This window comes from Pinus tabuliformis, chromosome 8 (genome assembly GCF_031772625.1).
Source record: "Pinus tabuliformis cultivar Carrire ecotype Pingquan chromosome 8, CPIR1, whole genome shotgun sequence".
NCBI classification, from domain to species: domain Eukaryota; kingdom Viridiplantae; phylum Streptophyta; class Pinopsida; order Pinales; family Pinaceae; genus Pinus; species Pinus tabuliformis.
This window is the reverse complement of record NC_142294.1, coordinates 638,449,399-638,466,820: the sequence shown is the minus strand read 5'-3', so window position 1 is coordinate 638,466,820 and position 17,422 is coordinate 638,449,399.

The window sequence follows — 17,422 nt, the reverse complement described above, 5'->3', positions numbered from 1 at the left end:
GAACCCGGGGGTATATTATTAAACCCAATGGACTAATATTATAAATCCAAGGTATATAAACCCTAAGATAAATATTATAAACACTAAAATAAACATGGTTCACTATAGTTGATTTTCATATTGAGACAATGCTTGTGACAATGAGACATTGGACCATGGTTAACCATACTTAATCATGAATGATTCTCATATCAAGGAAATCTTATTCATAATGTGATGTTCGACCATGGTTGACAATGATTAACTATGGATAACCATGTTTGATTTTATAAAACATGGTTGAAAAGGGTTGACCACAATTGACAATGATTATGATATTGAGATAGTCCTTGTCATAATGTGACGTTGGACCATGATTGAGACAATGATTGATTTTCAAATTGAGACAATATTTGTCACAATTTGAAATTGGACCATGGTTGACCATAATTGATTTTCTAAAACATGGTTAACCATGGTTCAAAAATATTAAACCTAACTTATTAATATTATAAACCCAATGTAAGTAAACCCTAAGACAAATACTATCAACTCCAGAATAAACATGTTTGACCATGGTTAATTTTAATATTGAGACAATCATTGTCAGAAAGTGACATTGGACCACATTTGAGCATGCTTGACCATGACTGAATTTCAAATCGAGAGAATCTTTGTCAGAACATAATATTGGACCATGGTTGACCATGCTTTATTTTCATATCAAAATAATATTTTTCTTAATGTGGCATTGGATCATGGTTGAACATGCTCAGTTATGATTAACCATTGTTGACAGTGATTGATATTATAAACCGAAGGGAATAATGAAACCAAGAGAATAATAAACCCATGGATTGATATTATGAACCCAAGGGAATAATAAACCCAAGGGATTGATATTATAAACTCAAGGGATTAATACTAAAACCCCAAATGATTATGAACCCAAGGGAATAATATTATAAACCCAAGGTACATAGACTCTAAGATAAATATTATAAACACTAAAATAAACATGGTTAACCATGGTTGATTTTCATATTGATACAATCCTTCTCACAATGCAACATTGGACCATGGTTGACCATGGCTGATTTTCATATCACACAATCTTTGTGACAATGTGATGTTCGACCATGGTTGACCATGATTGATCATCGTTGACCATGGTTATCATATTGAGACAATATTTGACATAATTCAACATTGGAGCATGGCTAAGACAATGATTGATTTTCATATTGAGTCAACATTTCTCACAATGTGACGTTGGACCATCATTTACAATGATTAATAAAACATGGTTGACTATGGTTGACCATGGTTGATTATTATTAAACCCAAGGGAACAATATTTTAAACCCAAGGTATATAAACCCTAAGATAAATATTATAAACAATAAAATAAACATGGCTAACCACGGTTGACCATGGTTGATTTTCATATTGAGATAATCCTTGTTATAATGTGATGTTGGTCCATGGTTGAACATGCTTAACCGTGATTTATTTTCAAATCGATATAATCTTTGTCACAATGTGACATTGGACCATGGTTGTCCATGGTTGATTCTCATATTGAGACAATATTCATCACAATGTGACGTTGGACCATGGTTGACCAAGATTAATATTATAAACCAAACAGAATAATAAACCCTGGGTATTCATATTTAAAAACCAATGGATTATAATCCTAAGGGAATAATATTAAACCTTAGGACTATGAAACCTTAGATTAATAAACCCAATGGATTGATATTAAAAGCCCAAGGTAATAATAAACCCAAGGCATAGAAATTATAAATTTGAGGTATATAAACCTTAAGATAAATATTATAGACCCTAAAATAAACATTGTTGACCATGTTAAATTTCCATTTTGAGGCAATCCTTGTGAGAATGCAATGTTGGTTCATGTTTGACGATGGTTCATTTTCATATTGAGACATTACTTGTCACATTGTGACATTTGACCGTGGCTGACCATGGTTGGGTATGAATTACCATGGTTGACCATGATTGATATTATAAACCCATGGTATTGATATTATAAACCTAAGAGATTGATACTAAAACCCAAAGGCATTATGAACCGAAGGGAATAATATTAAATTGAAGGGACTAATATTATAAACCCAAGGTATATAAACCGTAAGAGGAATATTATAAACACTAAAATAAACATGGCTGACAATTGTTGATTTTCATATTAAGACAATCATTGTTATAATACGATGTTGGACCATGGGTGACCATACTTAACCATGGTTGATTTTCATATCAACGCAATATTTGTGACAATCCAACATTTAGCCTTGGTTGACCATGATTGACCATGGATGACCATGTTTGATTTTATAAAACATGGTTAACCATGGTTGGCCATGATTGACCATGGTTGAGCATGGTTGATTATGATTATCATATTGAGATAATCTGTGTCATAATGTGAAGTTGGACCATGGTTGAGACAATGATTGATTTTCATATTCAGACAATCTTTGTCATAATGTGATGTTGGACCATTGTTGGGAATGATTAACCATGGCTGACCATGAATGATTTGATAAAACATGGTTGACCGTGGTTGAATAATACTAAACCCAAAGGACTAATATTATAAACCCAAAGAATATAACCCCTAAGATAAATATTATAAACACTAAAACAAACATTGTTGACCATGGTCAACCATGGTTGATTTTCATATTGAGACAATCCTTGTCACAATGTGACATTGGACCATTCTTGACCATGCTTCACCATGATTGATTTTTAAATTGACAGAACCTTTGCCACAATGCTACATTATACCATGGTTGGACATGGTTGATTCTCATATTGGGACAATATTTGCCACAATGTGACGTTGGATGATGGTTGAGGATGCTTGACCATGATTGATTTTTGTATAGAAATAATCTTTTTCTCAATGCGACATTGGAACATGGCTAACCATGTTTTATTTTCATATTTAAACAGTCATTGTCACAATGTGACATTCGACCATGGTTGACCACAGTTGATTTTCATATTGGGACAATTATTGTGACAATGCGGCATTCGACCATGGTTGACCATGGTTGGATATGAATGACCATAGTTGACTGTGATTAATATTACAAACCCAAGGAGTTGATGTTATAAACCCATGTGAATAATAAACCCATGAGATTGATATTATAAACCCAAGGGATTAATACTAAAACCCCAAAGGATTATGAACCTAAGGGAATAATATTAAACCCAAGAGACTAATATTATAAAACAAAATTATATAAACCCTAAGATAGATATTATAAGCACCAAAATAAACATGGTTGACCATGATTGATTTTCACATTCAGGCAATCCTTATCACAATGCGATGTTGGACCATGGTTGACCAAGCTTAACCATGGGTGCTTTTCATATCAATATAACATTCAACCATTATTGACCATGGATGACCATGTTCAATTTTATAAAACACAGTTGACCATGGTTGACTAAGGTTGACCCTGATTGACAATGGTCGAGGAAGGTTGACGATGATTAAACATTGCAATAATGATTGCCAGATTGATTAATACTATAAACCAGTCGATTAATATTAAACATTATGATAGTTGACCATGGTTTATGATGGTTGACCATGGTTGACGATGGTCGACCATGATTGACCATGGTTTATTTTCATATTTACCATGGTTCACCATGATTAACCATGAGTGAACATGGTTCACCATGATTGATTTTGATATTGAGCGAACTTTTGTCACAATGCAATGTTGGACCATGGTTGACCATGATTGAACAAGGTTGACCATAGTTGACCATGGTTGAACATGGTTGATTTTCATATTGAGACAATCTTTGTCACAATGTGACGTAGGACCATGGTTGACCACGATTATAAACCCAAGGGGTTTCTATTAATACCTAGGATTAATGTTATAAACCCTTTAAATAATATTAAATCTTGGGAATATGAACCCTTAGATTAATAAACTCAAGGGATTAATATTATAAACCCAAAAGACTAATAAACCAAAGGAATTAATACTACAAACCCAAGAGTTTATAAACCCAAGGGAATAATATTAAACCTAAGAGATTAATATTATAAACTCTAGGATTTTAAAGCTTGCAATTAATATTAAACCCTAATATTATAAACCCTATGATTAATATTGTCAACCCTAGCCATCTGCTATAAGCATCTATGATCAACCATGACCATCCACTATGGTTCATTATAGATTACTTATCGATAGAATATGATTCCCAAGATAAGTATGGTTCACAATGGTAATCATTTTTAATATTGTCGATTATGATGCCCTTCTTAACAATAGTGGACCATACCAACAAAATTCAATTATAGTTAAGATGTGTCAATATATAAATATTATAAACCTTATCATGATTAACCACATTTATCCCTAAAAATATATTAATTCTCTCTAAAAATATACTAATCTTTTGAATTAATAATATTAATTTGTTTGATTTAATATTAATCTCTTTAACTTATAAATTAAAATTTCTAATACAAGGATCGAAATATAAAACCTCAAACTTTATAAAATTAAAATTTCTAACACAAATATCAAAATATAAAAGTTCAAACTTCCAATAAAATCAAGATAGATGAAAAACAAATAATAATTTCAAAAGTATATAAAATAAAATCAATTATTTTAAATAAAATCAAAATATTCTCATACAAATATCAAAATATAAAAGTTCAAACTTCCAATAAAATCAAGATAGATGAAAAACAAATAATAATTTCAAAAGTATATAAAATAAAATCAATTATTTTAAATAAAATCAAAATATTCTCAAACATCTTATTTTTAATAGAATATTTTGATTTTGATTTTTTCGATATTCTGAAACATCTTATTAGTCCCTGCCATCTGGCATTCGACAGGGACTATAGTAATCGTTAGGGTGCGAGATAGCATTAGTTTGTAGGCCCTGGTGAGCGTTATTGCGTCCTTAGTCCAAAGTTTTTAGTTCCTACTGTGCGGTCATGCGCGCACAAAGCCAAAGTTCCATTCTGCCTTGAACGATTGCCATCTTATTTGGCCTCTTCCCGAGGCGGAAGAGGCCCGAACTTAGGTTAATTGGGAAGTTATCGCTAATTTCAGTATGCCTGACCGTTAACTGTTAGCGTTAATGCTAGCATTAATTCATTACAGGTTTCGTTATTTCGTAAACTATATCCTGATTTCGTAAACTATATCCTAAGGTCGCAGGGTATTAACAGGTGTTGTCCTGCATCGGTGTCTCTCGGCTGGCATTGACGGGTGGCTAATGAGGTTCTCGCCATATGCTTCTGCAAATATTTTTCAGCCACTCGAAGCCACTACTGATGGATGCACATCTGGGTCAGAAACAACAGAAAGAGCTGCAGAAATTAGGGCAGGGGGAAACCCCGTAGAAACAGAACCATAAGTGGGTTAACTAGTTCCGTGGACGGGTCAATTACTTTTGGCAATGAGGGGCTCTGCTCTATGGCAAGAATGCCTCTTTACAGGTCAAATTCTTGCCACAGAGCAGAGCCCCTCATTGCCAGAAGTAATTGACAGAGAGCTCACAATAAATATGATTTGACAGGCAGAGGGATTGCAGGGCACACGAAAAGCAGAAACTGGGTCACGCTTACGGTCATAAGGAACTGAATCACTCGAAGCCACTGCTGTTGGATCCACATATGGGTCAGAAACAACAGAAAGAGCTGGATCTACCCGCGGCTATAGTGGAGGTAGAGTCCGAACCCCCACCAGAGGCAGAGGCGTAGAAGGTAGATGCAGCTACGTTAGCGGAGGCAGCAGAGCAATCAAATTAAGAAGCGGAAACATAGGTGGTTTCAAAACCATGCAGATCCAACAAATCCAGTAGCAGAAATTAGGGCAGGGGGAAACCCCGTAGAAACAGAACCATAAGTGGGTTAACTAGTTTCTGGATGTATAGCAGTAAGGGAAGGTAAGGTCTGATAGCATTCCTTTGGAAGACCTAATGGGGCCTCGAAGATCTCAGTAGGGCAGCACCACTAGGTATTCAGAAGGCTATGGATTTTGATTTATCGCTATCGCTATCCCTATGCCTCTCGCTATTAAACAGAATATATGGGGTAACAACTAAGTGATGAGAAACGAGGGAACCATGGAGGATGCTCTGCGTTATAAGAAATGCTTAGCTGATTTGACGGGGGTCAGGGTGATTCTTAGCATCTGTTGCGCCCTCACTGCTGATTTGCGCCCTCACATAGACTGATTTGATGGGGGTTACCTGTCTTGTGTTCACATTTCATTCCAGGTGACATTGTGCATGTAGCATCGGGGCTACGTGGAACTGATTTTCTTGCTATATAATAAGCTCATACATCATTTCGTCGTTACTTTGCGGCTTTGTTATTTCGACTTCGTTACTTTGCGGCTTTGTTATTTCGCTTCGGGTCCAAGTACTCTTTATGTTTTCTAATCTTGCAAGCAGTTTATCTTTGTACTATTACATGATTTTATGCTTGTGAGTGAATATCATAAGCTGGATTATGTTTTATATATGGGTTTTAGATGTTTGTGGTCGCTCCGTTGTTTGCATGTTCTTATTTCCAAATCCACCAGAGGATTTAGGGGCATCTTTGAGAGGTTCTTGGTCTGACAATACCTTTTCAAACTACAACAACTATCACTTTGGCAGCCGTGTTCCCCCTGCTAGTTATCAGTGTTCATACATGCAATAATTGTACTTTTGTTTGTTAAGGTATTTTCATGGCTCTTCAGGATTTGTGAACGTAAATGCCTGTATGGGATGAAATTAGTGCTGTAGACATGCGCTGTAGACATGCATAGTTGTTTAGGAAGCAAGAGAACGACCTGAGATGACTATTGCCATTAAAAAAAGCTAAATGCCAAGTGTCGTTTGCAATTTGTGGTTTTGTAAGAAAACTTTAGGCACATGAAAACTTGGGGAAATTTGCGGCTCTCCCACTGTTCTGTGTCATATCTTGCATTTTGATTTGCTTTCAACAACGTATTGAGCATGAGATCTGCTTCCTTAATAGTCTGTTGGCTCTCCTCAAACTTCCTAAACACAAGAGGGTTCCCATTTTGCCTCAAGGGTTTGATAGAGTTGTGCACATTTGTTGATAAACATTGCTTTCGTTCTGCATTGTATGCAAAACCAGTGCAGCAATTATGATAGGTCGAGCTAAGCCATCTATGGTCTATCCTATGGCACTGGAATCAGAAGCCCAATTATGATAGGTCGAGCTAAGCCATCTATGGCCTATCGTATGGAACTGGAATCAGAAGCCCAACAACTCTATCAAAAGGTTACACATATCCAAATCCATCAGAGGATTTAGGGGCATCTATTTTCATGGCTCTTCAGGATTTGTGAACGTAAATGCCTGTATGGGATGACCTTAATAGTCTGTTGGCTCTCCTCAAACTTCCTAAACACAAGAGGGTTCCCATTTTGCCTCAAGGGTTTGATAGAGGTGTGCACATTTGTTGATAAACATTGCTTTCGTTCTGCATTGTATGCAAAACCAATGCAGCAATTATGATAGGTCGAGCTAAGCCATCTATGGCCTATCCTATGGCACTGGAATCAGAAGCCCAACAACTCTATCAAAAGGTTACACATATCCAAATCCATCAGAGGATTTAGGGGCATCTTTGAGAGGCCTAACATCTCACTCTCACTTGGCAAGTTGTTCATTTGAGTTTCCTTTCCTGATTTCGGCAAAAACGCACTGAGTATGTCGGTTGGTGTTGAGTGTAACTAGGTGGCCATTTACTGGATTTCTCTCATTGTCAAAGTGACATTCATCCTATTTTCTTGAGGTAATTTCTTACTGTCATGGATTATTTACACCCCTATTCTACTTTGTGGACTCAGGTTAATCATTTTCATGCTTTTTTTTCTGGCTACGTTGGCAAGTTCAATTCATACTAATACCTCTCTTGTTGCTTTTGGGTTTTACTTTTATTCCTGCTTATTGTATCATACTAATTTTACCAAGCATGGATATTTTATGGCATCTTAGTATCGTTAAGGGTTTTTGGGTGGAGAAAGACAAAGTCCCCAGTGACCCAAGATGTCTAGAGTTGATCTTGCATTTCCTGTGTATGAAGTAGGTGCCTGTAGAGATGCTTCACATAAGCTGGAAACACACCTAAACATGTGGAAATCCTTCGGCCCAGTGCCCCTAATAAGAGAACATTCTTCTTGTGGAACAATATTGACAGATTGATACTTAAAACACACTAATAGTACAACATAAGTATATTGCAAGCAACTTGCGTTTTCCTTTCAATATACAGCCTTGTGAATAGTGAAATGGATTCTGACCTTTGAAGACAACCTGTTGCTTTCGACTCTTTCTCTTTGGCAAGGCTGATTAGACAGCCAAAATGGGGCCATATTAAGGAATTACACAAAGCCATAAAGCTCTGTGAGACTGCTTTAGTTGGTGGTGATCCTGTTTTTACGTCCGTTGGGAACTTCCACCAAGTAAGAGAGAGTCATCTTTAATGGTCAGGACTATAGTGTTAAGTTAAATGTTGGAACAAACAAAATTTCTCTGTTGAATATGACGGTTGGTCTACAAGTTGGCTTCAAAACCTTTTAAGCCGCTGCTCATGTTCCATGCCTTCAATTTTTTGTTGGGTAGATTTCAAACTAGTGACAGACACGTGTGTCTATGAGCTACAACTTAAAATTTCTCTGTTGAATATGATGGTTGGTCTACAGGTTGGCTTCAAAAACTTTTAAGCCGCTGCTCATGTTCCATGCCTTCAATTTTTTGTTGGGTAGATTTCAAACTAGTGACAGACATGTGTGTCTATGAGCTACAACTTAAACTTGAACTGTTTGATAATTAGGTTTTACTGTTGGTTGTTTAATATAGCAACCGACAAATGGATGGTGTATAATTACTTATTACTGTTACACTTCTCTCAAGTTACTCAGAATTTCGTTGTTTGTGGTAAAGAATATTGGGCCCCATTTTGAGATGGAAAACTTGTCCTCACAAAGGTGGTCATATCAGGTTAGAGCCATTTTAACTTGAAGCTTTCCTTCGCTCTTATTTTCTTATATTTTAGATTTTATTTTTGTGAACTGGAAGTCAAGCATATGGTTATCGTAGAAATACATGGATATACATATCATGAATCAAGACAAAATGAATAATTGCTTGGAACACTGAGAAAAAGCTTATTTTAAGGAGAATTTGTTCTTATACAACGTCATGCTATTTCCTTTGTCAGTTTTTCTTTCTAGTACTGATTTTTCATTGCCAAACTTATGTCTCTGCTTATCCTACAAATCCCAGTTCGTTTTCTGTGTTTACACATTTTGAAATGACATTCAAGCAGAATTATACAAACAACAAAGATCAGTAGTCAAAGGTGAGGTGAAATTATGCAAAAGGTGCAGCTAAATTTTATGCCTCAGATGTGAATGAATGACCGCAGAACATTACAGCTTTCTGTGTGCTGCCCAGCACTGCTTCTCCTAGAAAGATAGTGCAGTTTCCACTGCAAAAGGCCGCATTGAAACCTCATATGCCTTTTCCGAATTTTTAATGGGAAAACTCACTATGGTTCAATGGTTAACCAGTGTTAGTGTTAATCCTCTCACCAAGGTTCAAATCCCCAAAGTAACATGTTTCACCCCTCATGGGCCAGTTTCTATGTGCAAACAGGCTGGTGTGTGCTTCACCCTGCATGGGCTGATCACCCAGTCAATGAGTCACTCCATCCACTTCAGGCCAGGAGCTAGTCCTGTGCGGCTTTGGTGGACTTATTGTTTCTTAAGCAAAGAATTCTCATTTCAGTGTAATAAAGTCAGTTACAATCATTATAGCGTTCCTGGATTGGGAGAGAGCATGCTTGCAACATTGTGGTAGCATTCAAGTTGTTTATTTTTGCAAGGTATTACATATTTTTTTAATATTAATCTGGAACAAAGAATTGACTAGTCAGCTGGACAAAAGTGTTGCTACTGACGGTTGGGGCACTTGAATATAGTTCATCCTTGAAACTAGTATGTTATGTTCTAAAGAACTCAAGTAGCATTGTTGTCATATTCTTTTTAGCCCTAGTTAACTCTCGTGCTTGACTGTGCTTTTTCAAGAAGCAGAGTTAAGCCTACTCCTTCAAGTTTGACTATACTCAAGTCAACTGTAAGTCAGACTCACTCTCCAAGTTTGGCAATATCTGCATATATACTATTGAAAAGATGATCAGAGCATTAAAGGGACATCTATCCATTCTTCTATGCGCTGCTTTAAGCTTTAGTGCCCTCGAACAAATCCCCAGAGGATGCCAAAACTGCCATATCCAAATCAGTTGGTTTGTCTACATATACATGATAGACACCAACCGTATGACCGAGCACTAAATTTTTGTTGATTCCTTTAGTTCTGACACCAGCCTATTAGAAATAGTATTTGAGCGAGCTGCTTCTTTGCCTTCTTTAAAAAGAAGTCCATTTCCACTTCGAATTGCTAATGAAGCTACCTGAATCAGAGCTATTACATATTTTTTAATATTAATCTGGAACAAAGAATTGACTAGTCAGCTGGACAAAAGTGTTGCTACTGACGGTTGGGGCACTTGAATATAGTTCATCCTTGAAACTAGTATGTTATGTTCTAAAGAACTCCAGTAGCAGTGTTGTCATATTCTTTTTAGCCCTAGTTGACTCCCGTGCTTGACTGTGCTTTTTGAAGAAGCAGAGTTAAGCCTACTCCTTCAAGTTTGACTATACTCAAGTCAAGTGTAAGTCAGAATCACTCTACAAGTTTGGAAATATCTGCATATATACTATTGAAAAGATGATCAGAGCATTAAATGGACATCTATCCATTCTTCTATGCGCTGCTTTAAGCTTTAGTGCCCTCGAACAAATCCCTAGAGGATGCCAAAACTGCCATATCCAAATCAGTTGGTTTGTCTACATATACATGATAGACACCAACCGTATGACCGAGCACTAAATTTTTGTTGATTCCTTTAGTTCTGACACCAGCCTATTAGAAATAGTATTTGAGCGAGCTGCTTCTTTGCCTTCTTTAAAAAGAAGTCCATTTCCACTTCGAATTGCTAATGAAGCTACCTGAATCAGAGCATCTGGTCGGTATTCAAGAATTATAAGCAGCACACCTAAGGGACTAGTTATCCTTTCTAGAATCAGACCATTTGCATGCTCTGTCCCTTTTAGCACTTCACCAATTGGGCCATTCATGTCTGCAAGAGCTCCGACCGACTTTGCCAAACCATAAATATTTCCAGGTTTTGGTGTTAATCAAGAAAGCACGGTGTCTGCAATTTTTTATTTCTTTTGCATTAGATTCGCTTCTTTCTCTTACTATATTATCACCCAGAATACATACCATACCAGAATCTATGCAATCATTTAGAAATTGTAATTTCATCATCAACAGTCATAATAATAGGAACACTAAATCTGACATGCAGACTTGATTGTTGTGGGGATATTTCAGACACAACTGAGTTTTGTGATAAATCTGCTGAGACCATGCCTAAAGACATCTGACTTGCATTTCCTGTGTATGAAGTAGGTGCCTGTAGAGATGCTTCACATAAGCTGGCAACACACCTAAACATGTGGAAATCCTTCGGCCCAGATATTTCTGAGATTTTTGCGGGGACCCAAATGTTTGAACTTTGGCCAAATATTGCTTTTGATTCAACAGTATGTTAGCTCAACAATTTGTTCCGTATGCTTGGCTGCATGCATGACACTTTAACTGATTGTGAGTCTGATGTTCTAAACTGTTACATGGTTTGTCATATGCATAACTAAATACACTTACTACTTTTGATTCAACAGTATGTTAGCTCAACAATTTGTTCCGTATGCTTGGCTGGATGCATGACACTTTAACTGATTGTGAGTCTGATGTTCTAAACTGTTACATGGTTTGTCATATGCATAACTAAATACACTTACAATTTTTTGCGGTGCCTAATCTCAACACTTGTATTTAAATTTTGTGGACTGGTTTTCTGTTTAGGTACAGGAGACAACAACTGTACACTGTGGTTTCTATAGTGAACGTCGAGGCTTTGATATTGATCTTGAAGATAAAAGATTTATGATAACTCTCAAGTTATTCTGATTTGCTATTAAATCAGAGTAGTTCTGATTTAAGTGGATGAAATTCAAGTGTGCTATGTAGCATTTTGCGATGAAATCACATTGTTGGAACAAGAAGCAGAAGGAAAGAAACTTGGTGAGAGTCGCACAATTGGAGTATGGCATATCATTTCTGCCTTTCTAAGCTACCCTGCTTCTCAACTTGCTAAGAATTAATGAGTATACTTACTTATGCTTACAGATCATATTTAATCTACCACCACAGACTCAAAGGGGCACCTAATTTCGCATTTACTATTGCCGCCACATCCATCATTCCATATGCCATTTGCTCCCCATGTCAGATCGATATGCCCATCATTAAATACTGATCATATTTAATCTACCGCCGCACACTCAAAGGGGCACCTAATTTCGCATTTATTACTGCCGCCACATCCATCATTCCATATGCCATTTGCTCCCCATGTCAGATCGATATGCCCATCATTAAATATTGGCCTGATCCAATCTGATCTTCAAGATTATTTCTGCACTTAGATATTGACATAGATCTCCTGTCGCACCCAATCTACCACCAAGATTGCCCGATGTCAGATACATCACTTCTGCCGCCAAATACATCATTCCACATGCCATTCGCTCCCCATGTCTTATCGACCACTTAATTGCACCTCAAGTATTTTAGCTCCATTCACACTTAAAACCACCTTACAAACACATTGAACTTTTGTATAAATTGACCTCCTCTGCACCTGGATATTCACATACACCTCCCCGCTTCACATAACATGGAATCCATTAGCATAAGCCAACTTACTGAACTCACAGCATTGTTTCTCTTAGCACTTATTCTCATGACTCTTCTGATTATTGACATCGCAAAAGTCGAAAGACAAAGAAAAAAGAAACCAAAAAAAAATTAACATCTCTTTTGCATTATCTTACGCATTGTCTTATTTCCCCGCTTCCTTCTCTGTTACAGATGTACAATGCAGGCTTCAAATATGCATTTGGGTCCACCATGGCGCTGCACCTCACATTTTTTATGCGTCTATCGTCTCTGCTCGACTGCAATGTGAAATAGTTTTGTCATTAAGGCTTTGCCTACATTTTGCTCTTAGCTATTTTTATTAAGCCGTGTTGTGAATTAATCTGAAAAACAAAGAAAAGCAACTCGATGCAGCAAAAATCAATGTCAGTTTGCTATTACTGAAACAATATATTCATTTGTGAGTTAGAATCTCTTTTGCATTATCTTACGCATTGTCTTATTTCCCCGCTTCCTTCTCTGTTACAGGTGTACAACGCAAGCTTCAAATATGCATTTGGGTCCGCCATGGCGCTGCACCTCGCATTTTTTATGCGTCTATCGTCTCTGCTCGACTGTAATGTGAAATAGTTTTGTCATTAAGGCTTTGCCTACCTTTTGCTCTTAGCTAGTTTTATTAAGCCGTGTTGTCTATGAGCTACAACTTAAAATTTCTCTGTTAAATATTACGGTTGGTCTACAGGTTGGCTTCAAAACCTTTTAAGCCGCTGCTCATGCTCCATGCCTTCAATTTTTTGTTGGGTAGATTTCAAACTAGTGACAGACACGTGTGTCTATGAGCTATAACTTAAACTTGAACTGTTTGATAATTAATTGTCAAATGTTAACAAGTTTAAATTAAAACTTCTGGTATACAGAAGCTGCATTTTGCTCTTAGCTCTTGCTACCACTTCTTAAAAACTGAAGCCTACGACAGCTCATGTCTTACTGCCTCCCGATTATTGGTTTTGGGTTATGATCTAATTGTCAAATGTTAGCAAGTTTAAATTAAAACTTCTGGTATACAGAAACTGCATTTTGCTCTTAGCTCTTGCTACCACTTCTTAAAAACTGAAGCCTACGACAGCCCATGTCCAAAGATTTCTTTGTGGAGCATCTAGTTCGGAAACTGTCGGCATATAGTGCTGCTGGTCAATCTCTGAACATCAAAACATAGTATATGAATTCAAAGGCAGCAAAGAACTCTGTGCAGGGACTAGCTGCTTCGCAGCCATCCTTGTTAAAATAACAATTAAAATACATGAAATTCATCACTTTATTCCTGTGTTTACCGATACCGCCTCCCGAATTTACTAATAAGTTAGAAAAAAATGGTTTGATTATCGAAAAAAGGCCATTGCTTTTATGTATATGGTCATACGTAATTGATTAATGTCATTTTTGGGCAAATTTTTGTTTGAAATTTATGCATTGTAATTTCATTTATTTTATTGCTTCCATTAAATTTTAGGTGCGAAAATGTTAAATGACTCATCTCATGGTTTCATATTTATGGAAGCCAACGTTGAAGCTCCAACTTGCATCCATTAAATATGCATTTTCCAATGTGTTCTTCTAAATATGCCTCTTCTCATGCGTTCATCTAAAGTGATGTCAATATTCAAACTCTATAAAGATGAGATATTGGTGAATGATAAGGTTGGGTGCACATTATCACGGTTGTAGTTTTATTTATTAGCATTTTCATCACCTTTCGTTGTATTGGACAGAGTATACCAAATGGAATACCTGGATTGCCATAGATCAGCCACATAGTCTCAAAATTTATCTATTGTATTAATTTTAAATTACTTATATATTATAATTAAATTTATATTTTATTGAGTCGATAGGTTTTATTTTATTGTCAAACGTGAAAGCATGGTAGAAGTATGTTTTTTATCTTTTAAAATAAAAATAAAATATTTTTAAATAGAAAAGTAATGTTTATATATATATATATACTATGCACATTTAATTCGTTGTCCATATAATCTAATATAATTTCATGTAAAGTAATTAAAAGTAAATAAAATATAAGTTGTTTAAAATTTATACTTTTCAAAACTATTTTAACACGTGATATCAACTTCATATATTTCTAGAAAAAATTTTAAAATAACATATTTTAATGATGTGTAGAGAAAAATATCCAATTCTAGTTATAAATAAAATATTTTAATATGAATTAATATTGATGTGTACTTAAAAATATATTAATAACCAAAAAACAAGTTTAATGTGGGCTGATAAAATGACAAAATGCACATGTTATGTAAACTTTATAACATTCAAAAATAAATCTCACATTAAAAAATTACACATTGTTCTTTTCATAAATAAGTTTACACCTAAAGAAATTTGATACCTCTCAACTCATGTTAAATTTGTGATTAAGATGGATCTACCCTGGTACTAAGTCCAAATCAAGTATACATCATGAAGCGTGACAAGATAGTATTGTTTGTTTCCTAGTTTGAATTTAATATTACAAGTTAAGATCATTAGGTTAGGGAGAGAAATTCATAGACGATAGTTAAAAATGGTTTATAGTGTTATAGTCAGTCTTGACATATTACCATGAATTCTTAGATATGGCAGTTTCTCTTATACACTTGTAGCATTGGTATATTATTCTTGGATATATCAATATATGTTATAGGTAATCAAATTGCATGCTAAATTTACAAGATATGGCAGTTTCTCTTATACACTTGTAGCATTAGTATATTATTCTTGGATATATCAATGATGATGATGATGATGATGGTTAACGTCCACTCAGACCAAATTGGTCTATCAGACCTACAATTTTCTTAATTTTTACTTGTCTGGCTCCTCGTCTTTCTTGGCGAGATTGGTGTTGTAGCTTTCTTTCTTTTCTCTACGGTCTTCCAACTTCCTTTGTCTTGCATCTCCTTCATCTCTTCTGGTTCTTGGGACATTGGTGTCTTAGCTTCGCGATCTATTGTGTTTGTTCTTTTGAAAATAGTCGGAGAAGAAGTTTGGTTTAGGAGATCTGCTTTGCTGTTAAATGAAGATTTATTTTCTGCGGTATTCAAATCCTCATAACTGTTGATTTGTTGGGGCAGGCTTTCTCCTTGCTTGTTTTGAGAGTTGTTTCCTTCTTCCTTGATTTCTTGTGACTCATTTTCTCTAGAATATTCTTCTTCTTTGATGACAGTGTAGTGTTCTTTTTGTGCTCCTTCCCACCATGTAGATCTGTGGTGGTTTTTTCTAGCAAAATTTTTCTCAGAGGCTTTTGGGCAATTTTTGGCTAGATGCCCCGTCTCAAAGCACGATCGACATCTGAAGAGGACACTTTCATAATCAAGCTTCTGGTTCCACACATAGTCTTTACTTGTTAGGTTTATTTCAGCTGGGAATCCGGCGCTGAAATCCATTTCCACACAGATGCGTGCATAGGTGGTTCTGGCATATTCCTCTGTTTCTGGGCACCTGCAGTAAAATTTCCCAATTGCATTTCCGATGGCTTTTAACGAGGAGAGATTCCAGAGATGCAAAGGTAGGCTTGGCAATCTCACCCAAACTGGTGCTGAGGTTATCACTGTTGTAGAGGGATCGAATGATGGGTTCCATGGCTTCATGAATAGGCCTGATTTTTCCCAAAACCAAGGGCCGGAATCTAGAATACATTGTCTGCTTTCAGGATTTTCAAAATCTACTATAAAGAAACCTCTAGCACAGGGGTAGATATTAATCTCATCAGAAATGATAGGCTTCCATACCTCCGAGATCCAATTATGGAGTGCTATCAGCCGCGGCCAAAAACCATTGAACTGGCAAATTAGGGCACTTTCGGAGAACTTCAAAGCTTCATCGAGTGAGTCCTGGACCACATGGACAGTGGGAGCTGGGGCTTCACTCACGATATGGGCAGGAGGTTGCCCTTCAAAGGCGGATGAGCCACCAGTTATTTTTGCGAAGTTCGGAGCCATATTTTACTTGCTCGTAGAACGCAGCCGCAGACAAATAAGACAGAAGATAAGATTAGATCTAGATCTGACCGCAGAAATTAGCCGCCTAGATCTAACCTCAGATCTAAAACCTAGCCGTGAAATAAACTGTAAATGCGAGCAGGCCCCAGATCTATACCGCAGATGTGCACCAGATCTATACTGCAGATTCAACTCAATGCCACAGATCTATATCGAAAGCTAATGAAAGATCTCTTCCCATTCATGGGAGAAGGTATTAATTTAATTTAGGATTCTTTTCATCATAAAAACTATACCGAAAGCCGAGCAAGAATTTACAGATCTATACCGAAAGCCTAGCAAGATCTGCGTGCTAGTTGGTTTATATGTTTTCCAATAAATCGCAGATATATATAAGAGGAGATCTGTGAAAGAGATCTGAGAAAGCCCGATCTGCGGAAGAGATCTGAGATCTGCGGAAGAGGAGATAGGAAATCTGAGAAAGCCCGATACTTCCCACCGAGACTTCTGGAAAACCACCGAGATGTCAAATTATTGA